Source organism: Wasmannia auropunctata, unplaced genomic scaffold (genome assembly GCF_000956235.1).
Source record: "Wasmannia auropunctata unplaced genomic scaffold, wasmannia.A_1.0 LD336090.1, whole genome shotgun sequence".
Lineage (NCBI taxonomy): Eukaryota > Metazoa > Arthropoda > Insecta > Hymenoptera > Formicidae > Wasmannia > Wasmannia auropunctata.
In genome coordinates this window covers 2,952,335-2,961,148 of record NW_012026800.1, presented here as the reverse complement: position 1 = coordinate 2,961,148, position 8,814 = coordinate 2,952,335, and the positions used below count along the sequence as shown (strand labels likewise).

At 36.8% G+C, this 8,814-nt stretch overlaps 1 long non-coding RNA gene across 2 annotated transcripts; it reads left to right on the top strand.

Moving 5' to 3' along the window:
* The first annotated feature begins 1,640 nt into the window (after positions 1-1,640).
* LOC105447927 lies at positions 1,641-4,472 on the top strand. Of its 2 annotated transcripts, XR_974177.1 has the most exons (5): positions 1,641-1,721; positions 1,818-1,938; positions 3,884-3,992; positions 4,062-4,131; positions 4,207-4,472. It is a non-coding gene; the product is annotated as an uncharacterized LOC105447927 (long non-coding RNA). The 2 variants fall into 2 exon arrangements; XR_974176.1 differs by having other exon boundaries at positions 3,884-4,131.
* The last annotated feature ends 4,342 nt before the right edge of the window (positions 4,473-8,814 follow it).

The following is an 8,814-nucleotide window of genomic DNA, read 5'->3' as shown; positions in this document are numbered from 1 at the left end:
TAATTCATATATCTAATTCATACATCCATTTAACATTTTATTTTTATATAAATAAAAGACATTTTATTTTTATGTAGAATAAAGAGAAAAAACTGCCGCGCAAATAATTTTTCTGAAAAAATTAAGGATTTGTTTAAGTTAAGTTTTTTAAATATTTCTAATGGCATTCTCTGCGATAGTGCAATATATTATCACAATCCATCAAAACTATTGATTCTCTTGCCTTGTAACTCCATTTTGTCATTCACAGAATTTCTTTGCGAGATTTTTGAAAATTCTGTATTGCTGCTTTACCCGCAAACGTTTGACAGTTATTAGATGCACAAGTGGAAAAGCTATAAGAGCGCACAAAAAACGGACGATGTCTGAAAAAGCAAAACGAGCGACGTGTGTCGACGGGGAAACTATCTACATTCAGATCATTCGAATAGGAATCGCTCTCGGACACCCGATAAATAAACGGTCAATAATGAGATGCGGAAAGCGAAGATCGGAGGAACGTGTGAATTCCTCTCGAAAATCCTCGAGTCCCCGTCGGAAAGGGGAACTGACAGACACTTATCGGATCCTCGATATATTCCACCTACGGGACAGACAGGACACGCGCGTCTCGGGCAGACGCTTCTGTGGACTCGGCCAACATCGGCTCGTTTGATAAGCGCCTTGCGTATGTGTAAAAGCTCAAACGAGACCATGATCGACGGACTGAACGGAGGACTTTTACAGAATAAACTCAAGGACGTTCCGCGATCAAGGTGCAAGTCCCGAAAGGAGCACGTGTTGTGTTTCCCGTAAGGACAGTTCGTTTATCGCGCGTCATTGTCCTCGAGAGGAGAACGAAATATTCGTATACTATGTACGAACGTATGCGAGTGTGCGTGCGTATTTGTGTATACGTGCGGGGCGAGTAACGTGTCCGAGAAAAGGGATTTCATATAAAGCATTCGTACAGAAGATTGCTCGCGAGCGGAATCCAATAGCCGGCTAATCTTGAGGGAATACCGGCGAAGGAATTACTTCTCGTGCCGCAGGTACAAAATGAGCGATACGCAAAGAATTCAAGTGCGGTCGAGCGGGCCGACGGGCGGCAGGCGGAGAAACGGAGAGAAAGGGGAAAGAAACAAAACCAAAACCACCGCTCGCCGGGGTTCGTATCCGCGCGGCCGTCGCGCCGGCGGGGCTTCGTTGTAATCGGGGAAGTTTCATTTTCAGAACGTTCCGCCGCGGGTGAAATAAACTGTCGCTGAGATGTATCGATTATCGAGACGAACGCTGGCGAGTCCGCGTCCGGATGGGTCTCTCCGACCGCGGAGTGTGTTTTAGCTCTCTGCTTATTCCGCGTACGGCAAACGCGCGGGGGGGAGAGGGGAGATTTCGATTGGAAATTCCGGCGCGAAATGAGCCGCCCGCGGCTCCCGCGTGGACCGACGCGATGCGGCGCGGCGCGCTCCGCCGCGTCGGCCTCGTATCCGAGCGCCCGGCTATGCCCGGATCAAACAGTCTGTACACTGTGAATGTAACGAGTTGCATTATGACAAATAAAACGTCGCTTTCTAGTAATCGCTGCGCTGTGTCCATTCATTCGCGGATGTTGCCTGCGCTGTAACGTCGTTTATTTTAACGAGGCGCCGAGATCTCGATAATGACGTTTTCGATAAAGTGTAACGCGGCGAAGCGCCGGTAGTAAATAATGGCAAAATTGAAGTTTCACAAAACGAAATGTGATTAGAATTTATCAATCGATAATGTCAATTAAAAACCGTACACCTAGTAAATTATTTTTTAATAAAAATTGTATGGATTCTATTTATCCTCAGGTTAATTTAACGTTTCTGGTTATGTGTCAAGTTGTGTTAAAACAATATTCGTCTCAATACTAACTTCTCTAAATTGCTAAATTCACGAAATTGTTAGAAACACGAGTCAAACAATTCCAAGGTAAGTGTACCATAACGGAACCTCAAGGTAGTTGAAAGAGGTGGGCTGCACTTGTGCAATTTGTATTGTTACTTAGAAATAACATTACACGGAAATCGTATTAGTAGAACTGTTATTATGCGACAGTTATTACGCAAACGTAATGGCATTACTCCTATAAAGCTCTTTTGTCGAAATGCCTAATTCGACGGCCATAGTATTAAATAATCTCATCTCGCACACAATCGGTTCAATATTCTGCTATGAATTTTCAAACAAATGTTCCAAATGGTGTTTATATTTACGTTAGATCTTTACATGTATAATTATGACATTCCTTAATGTCGAATAATTATGCTGTAATGAACCTGTCCGGTGTTGTTTTATATTAACTCCCCGAAAAGAGAATCCCGTAGAAAAATTGGTAACGTTATCTCAGCGAGGTATTAAATTTTACGCTCGAGGTGGAACGGGTGTGCGTTAAGAGTCGAGGAATTTCCTCAAGGGAGCATCTTGCGCTCGCTGTTTCCCGCATTATTTCCGCCTGTTTTAATTAAAGCAAGTTTAATTATATACTTTTCCTGAGCATCTCCCTCGGTGGACAAAACCGCGGAAAATCCATTCATAAAATCTCGAGATAAAAATCGTTACTTTACGTTCATTATGTTATCATAATTACGCCCTCCTAAGAGAGAAAATTACGTGTGTACTGACCGCGAGATAAAAATAGCAAGGAAAAAAATGTCCTGCTCGTCGTTCTTATGCGACATTAAGTATATGCCGATAAAAATAACGTTATATCATTATAACTACCTAAAGGAATATTGATGGTATTTTCCGGCGGCTCTAATCTAACCAAACTGCAATTGCAATTAAGTATCGCGTTTCCATTCCGTGTCGTGTTCGTACCGAAATCCCCGTAACCCAATCTAACAGTGGAATAAAATGAGATGCGAATGTAAGAGCGCCCTCGAAGCTCTAACAGCTCTCGTCGCTAATCAGATTAAACCGGTCGTGTCGCATCTGTCCCAAAAGATTTAATTGCGCGATCATTACTTCCGGGAATCGGGACTTCGAAGAGTGCTGCGCGCGACAACCAACTTCGTTGCTCGTTAATTTACGAAGTTCCAAATAACTTCCATGCCGCCGCCGACCAATCGCCAACTGTCGGAAAGGTCGGCGTGCCATCGATCACCACGTGTCTTCTCCAATTAAGACCTCATTGGTGTTTAACGGTTCCGTTAACGGCTGATATTCGCAAAAAACGCTTGAACGAGTTGAAACGGGAAACGTAAACAGATAAATAAATCACGAGTGCAGAGAAAAATATAAAATATCCTAAAAGGGTATGGTAAGTTTGAATTAATAGTAGAAGCTTTGAACAAAAAAGTTTTTTCACTCTGCGCCAGCAATTAATGAGGATCTTGGTAAAAGTCGAAACTCGATATCGAGGTCATTAGAAGTTTATTGCGTGCACGAAAAATTAAATTGCATACAGATGAAGGAAGAAAAAAGTGAAAAAAGTTTTTATTGCACGTATATCTGTATCTTAAGCTTATATAAGCTTTAGCCTTCTATCCAATTTAAAGATAATTTCTTTTTTTTTTTCATTACTATCTCATATTAACATTTTTAACCTGATATCAGATACTAATTTGCAAAAATAAATTGCCAGATACTAAAAGTATTCTTTTTTTATTTTTTAAATAACATTCTGACACTTTTATCAGATTTTTATGAGAATTTATGAATTTTAATAATACATTATTCAGAGAGTAACAATTATCGTCCATTCATCAAAACGGATTATTCAGCGATCTCGTGTAAAGCCGATATTTATCCGTTTCAATGTTTCCGAATCAACAGGTCGTACGAGAGAAAAGCTCAGTACAAAAACACGTGCAATATAAACAAAATAAATTTATCGTTCGTAAATTGATTCACAAAAAAATTATTTCTATTGCAGAAACTAAAAATGTACAAACATAAAATTCAGAAACAGATAGAAACTTTTCAACGATTGGAGCTACATATTTGATAGAATATCCAAATAAGATTATTAACAACAGAAAAATGTTAAAAGAAACTTTTTCTTCTATTTGTAATTTAAGCCTTATTATATAAACTTGAAAATTATGTTGCAGAATTTCTTGATATGTTCCTTTATTTTAAACGTGATTAGTTGAAATTAGTATCTCATATCTTCTTGGAGAGGTAAGCCGACAATTATACAGCCGACTATACAGTCAATAAACACAGATTATCCACAACATGATCAAAACATTGCAGGTAGATTGGCAGGTAGAAGCCCCGGGATAAAATTAATCAGCGGAAATTAAGCCAATTTACGAAATGATCGAGTAAATTTCCAGACTTGTATATCAAAACACCATTATTGTCGATGTTTGATCGCCAGTAATCACGCAGAAATCACCAACGCTAAGTATATTTTCGTGGCGTGTCTAGCAATCGTTAAAGCCTATTCACGGAAGTCGAACAAACTCGGCTTAATCGTTTGGGATCAGCGCCAAGGCTTTCTTTCAAGAAAGTCTAGCGTGATTCACGTCACAACTGTCTCTTTCTTTTTTAGCTTTTAGCTCCTACCAATCTCGCTAATTTCAATCCTATTTACCTTGACTTGGGAAAATGACTCGACAATTCTTCGATATCTTTCTATCTATCTCTATATCTATCTCTCGCTTACACATCTATCTATAATTATTCCTTTATTATAAACATAAATTAATAATTTAATAATTTTTTGATATTTAATATTATATTAAAAATTCAGAAAGTTAATTCAATTATTATCTTTTCCTGTTTCTAAAGAATTTTCTCTTCATTCTGGATTCTCTTTTATAAAAAGAACTAATTTTCTTTGTTATATATAATAAATTATTTATTAAAAAAAAAGAAGTTTCTACTTATTAATAATTAATTTCGTTGTAAAGATAAACATGAACATTCAAAATTCTAGAAGATAATTAATTAAACTACAATATTTGTTTAGGTCTACACCTTTCTAATTATTGTAATCGTTTTCAGAAAATTGAATGATTAATTTTTCTTATAACTTTTCTAACGAGACAAATGCTATATTCTATTTGTAAGGAAAAGTAAGCGGCGGAACAACAAACTGTCGTCTTTAATATCTTTGAAAAATTTCTATCCTGTTCGCTTCGCAAATTCAATACTTTAGAAAGAGGCTTCTGACATCCGCAACGTAGGGAAAATGTCATTCTTTCTCTCGTAAGCTTGTTATGAAAGTTACCGTCACGAGAGAATACTATTGACCCTCAATACGTCAAGTCTTAACTGTCTTATCGCGTTGGAAACGCGAATGCACGCTCCGCGAAATTCTCACGGGTTTTACGGTAAGCTTCCGCTACGATTTAAATTTCAACTTTAGCGTAACTGCGCTCGATCGTAAAGAATCTCCGCGTACAATCATTAGGCATTTACTTTTCCCGAGTGCCTGTAAACTTCTCTTTCTCCCTCTCGTTTCGGCGTTACGTAAGTTTTCGGTTATTTGTTGGCTTCACGCGCTCCGAGAATAATATCACCGCTCGTCTTGCAAGCCGCACGATTTTTAAACACGATAGAATATGCAGTTTACAACAAATAATTAAAACGTCTCACTGCGGATACGCAAAATAAAGATATGACCAATTAATTTCGTTATTTATATATCTGTTTTTCGTTAATTTATATATCCATCTCCCTATTTCTCAACTGAAAATGAATGCATTAAAATGGATTGACTAAAATATCTGTATTCATAATAATATTCGTTAAAAATAATATTCATGATAATAATTACGTAAGATGTTTTTCGTATCATTACTTCTTTAAACGAGAGCCTTTCAGAAAATAAAAGGCGGAATTTAGTTATTTATAGGTATTATATAATTAGAAAGCATTGGATAATAATTTTTCCTTTCTTTCTTCTTACATAAAGAAACTGTTTTATAATATAATTCCAGAATTTTTAAATTGTCTATCTCTCATTAAATTATTCCTCAAATAATAACGTCTTTCTTGGGTAAGATAAGTTTTTTTTTATAGACGTTACAGAGTTTCTTTCAAAAAAGTAGAACGTATCTCTTTACATAGCGCGACAAGCACGTATCGCAAGGTATGCGCTTAATCTTACGCGCAAAACTCATTTTGCTCACCGCAATTGCTAGTACTTTCAGTACAGACCGTACTACCATTTCGTAGAAAATGTTTCAAGGCTCCGGATTTTAATTTCACAAACGTCTTTTCCAGTTCGAAAATAAATTTAATTGTTTTAATTGTTAGACTAAAACAGTTAATTGTTGTCAAAACGGTCAAAATAGCGATGCTCGCTTTATAAGGGCGGTGAGTATTCCGACAAGCATTGATTTCAGATTAACGGTAATTTAACGGAGATAACCGTGGAGCTTGAAGCACTCTGTACGTGTCCGATAGTCTTACGGTCTCCGAACACAAATGCGGTCACGGCGGCGATATCGGGTGTAACCCCAATGGGACAATGCAACTATATACTCACCGCGTAGTGGTTTCCGCGGCGATCGTTCCTGTCCATCGTCGCGATCTATAACGAGACAGCGAACAATTGTGACTGGTCATGCGTGCAAATTCAGTCCGAGACATCTCGCTGCAAAGGACGGATGAACAGGAATGCATTGGGGAGGAAATTCATATGCGGAAAGTGTAATACGTGTAATCCTATAAGATAAAAAAATTATTTTATTTTTTTCTCTTATTTTATGTTTCAATTTGAATACTTCGTCTTTTATTTTAATGCTTCCAAGTTATTTTACGTTTTTCTACTTCCTCTCCCATAAAAGTCATTTAATTTACATTTTAATTTAAAATTTTAATAAAACAAACTTGGTTTTCGTTCTTAAACGAAATAAACTGGAAAAAAAATTCATTCGCGAAAAGCGATACGTATAATTTATAAAACAAAAAACTTTATTCTTTTTTATTTTCTCCCTCATTTTATATTTCTCGCAATTTATCTCGTATTGTTTCAGTTTCATTTTTAACGTCTTCGAATAATTTTACGTTTTTCTACATTTTCGTATCAGTATCGTTTAATTACGTTTCGATAAAACAATCCTCGTTTTCGGTTCGCGATACTACCCGATTGCATCACTTTTGACATTTCGCTCTGTCATACGTAAATGGAATCTATTGAAGAGGTGCGAACCAGGTTTACCGCAGTTAATACGGCTTTACCGGGGACAGACGTAAACGGCATAAACGTGTTACAAAGTTTATACAGCTAATAATTAAATGTTTCGAAACTGGCGCGCGCCGCGGGTGCTATTGTGATGCAAACTGCGTTGCCCACACTATATAAATTATAGACGTTGTTTTGAAGAGATAACGAGTTGAATAGCATTATGTATCTATTATTATTATTACAAGATTAGACGCGCAAATAATGTAAATTTCGCACAGCATTAAAAAGTTCGGAAATGCAACAAATTAACGAGAAATAATTAAAAGCGGAGGGTGAGATAATTAAAATAGGAGCTTTTTTTATGTTAATTTATAATCCTTTATATAAAAAGGGAATAGGAGCAGAGCTCTCTCTCTCTCTCTCTCTTGCTAGATATTTTTATTTCTCGAATATGCTCTCATAATTTAAATAAGCTCTTTTATGTTACATAATAACAATGAATACATTTACCAAAAGCATGCATCCTATTAAGCTCCACAAAGTAAAATCAAATTAACCTAATTTAATCATAAAATGAAGAATAAATGAACACGAGCTGACGAGAGCTTCTGCTTCTTTTTTCCTTTTTATATAAAGGAATATAAATTAACATAAAAAAACTCGTATTTTAATTATCTCATCCTCCGTTTTTAATTGTTTCTCGTTAATTTGTTGTATTTCCGAACTTTTTAACGCTGTGCGAAATTTACATTATTTGCGCGTTTAATCTTATAATAAATAATAATACATAATGTTATTCAATAATATAAAGCAATTATTAAAATGTTCAATGTATTTATTTCATAACAAATTGTAACTTCTTGCTATTATCAGTTATTTAGATCATACGTAATTTAAATATTTTAATCAATTTCGAGATAATATAAATTAGTCATAGAGCATAAAAAAAAAATTGACTCTTGGAACAATTTGTCTTACCCTATATAAATCAAAATTTGAAAGTTGCGATCCGAAATTAGGTTAGATTACATCTGCATTATCCTTTTACGCAACACGAGAACGTAACGCTCCCCCCGCTGAACGTGAAATACCGCGCGCTAGCGACAGTAGCGACACAAAAACGCGACACGACGTGACGCTCCCCCTACTCAACGTGAAATGCCACGCGCGAGCGGCCTGCGTGCCGTTTATATACTCCCGTGCCTCACCACTCGCGCTCCAACCAATAAGCGCGAAGCGCCGCTGGGGCACGGGAGTATATAAACGGCACGCAAGCAGCTCCGCGCGCCGCGCGGCATTTTACATTGAGTAGGGGGAGCGTCACATCGCGGCGCGTCTCATGTTGCTCAAGAGGATAATGCAGCTGTAACCTAACCTAATTTAGGATCGCAACTTTCAATTTTGATTTAAATAAAGTAAGACAAATCGTTCTAGGAGTAAATTTTTTTGATATGCATATATGAATATGTATGAAAAATACGTGATCGTAAAAAGATGCAACAAGATTACGAATTGAACATTCTCATAGGTTTACCAAATTTTACAAGTCGATAGTCATTATTTATAGATCTTTTTACGATCACATATATTTTTTATACAATTTTTTCGATAGCCGTAATTATCCTGTCTTGTTTCTACTTTCGAGAAAATTCAAAACGCCCAAAACGGACACGTCGCGCACCGTCTCATGTCCCAAAATAAAAGTAAATAGAAGTTTCGGG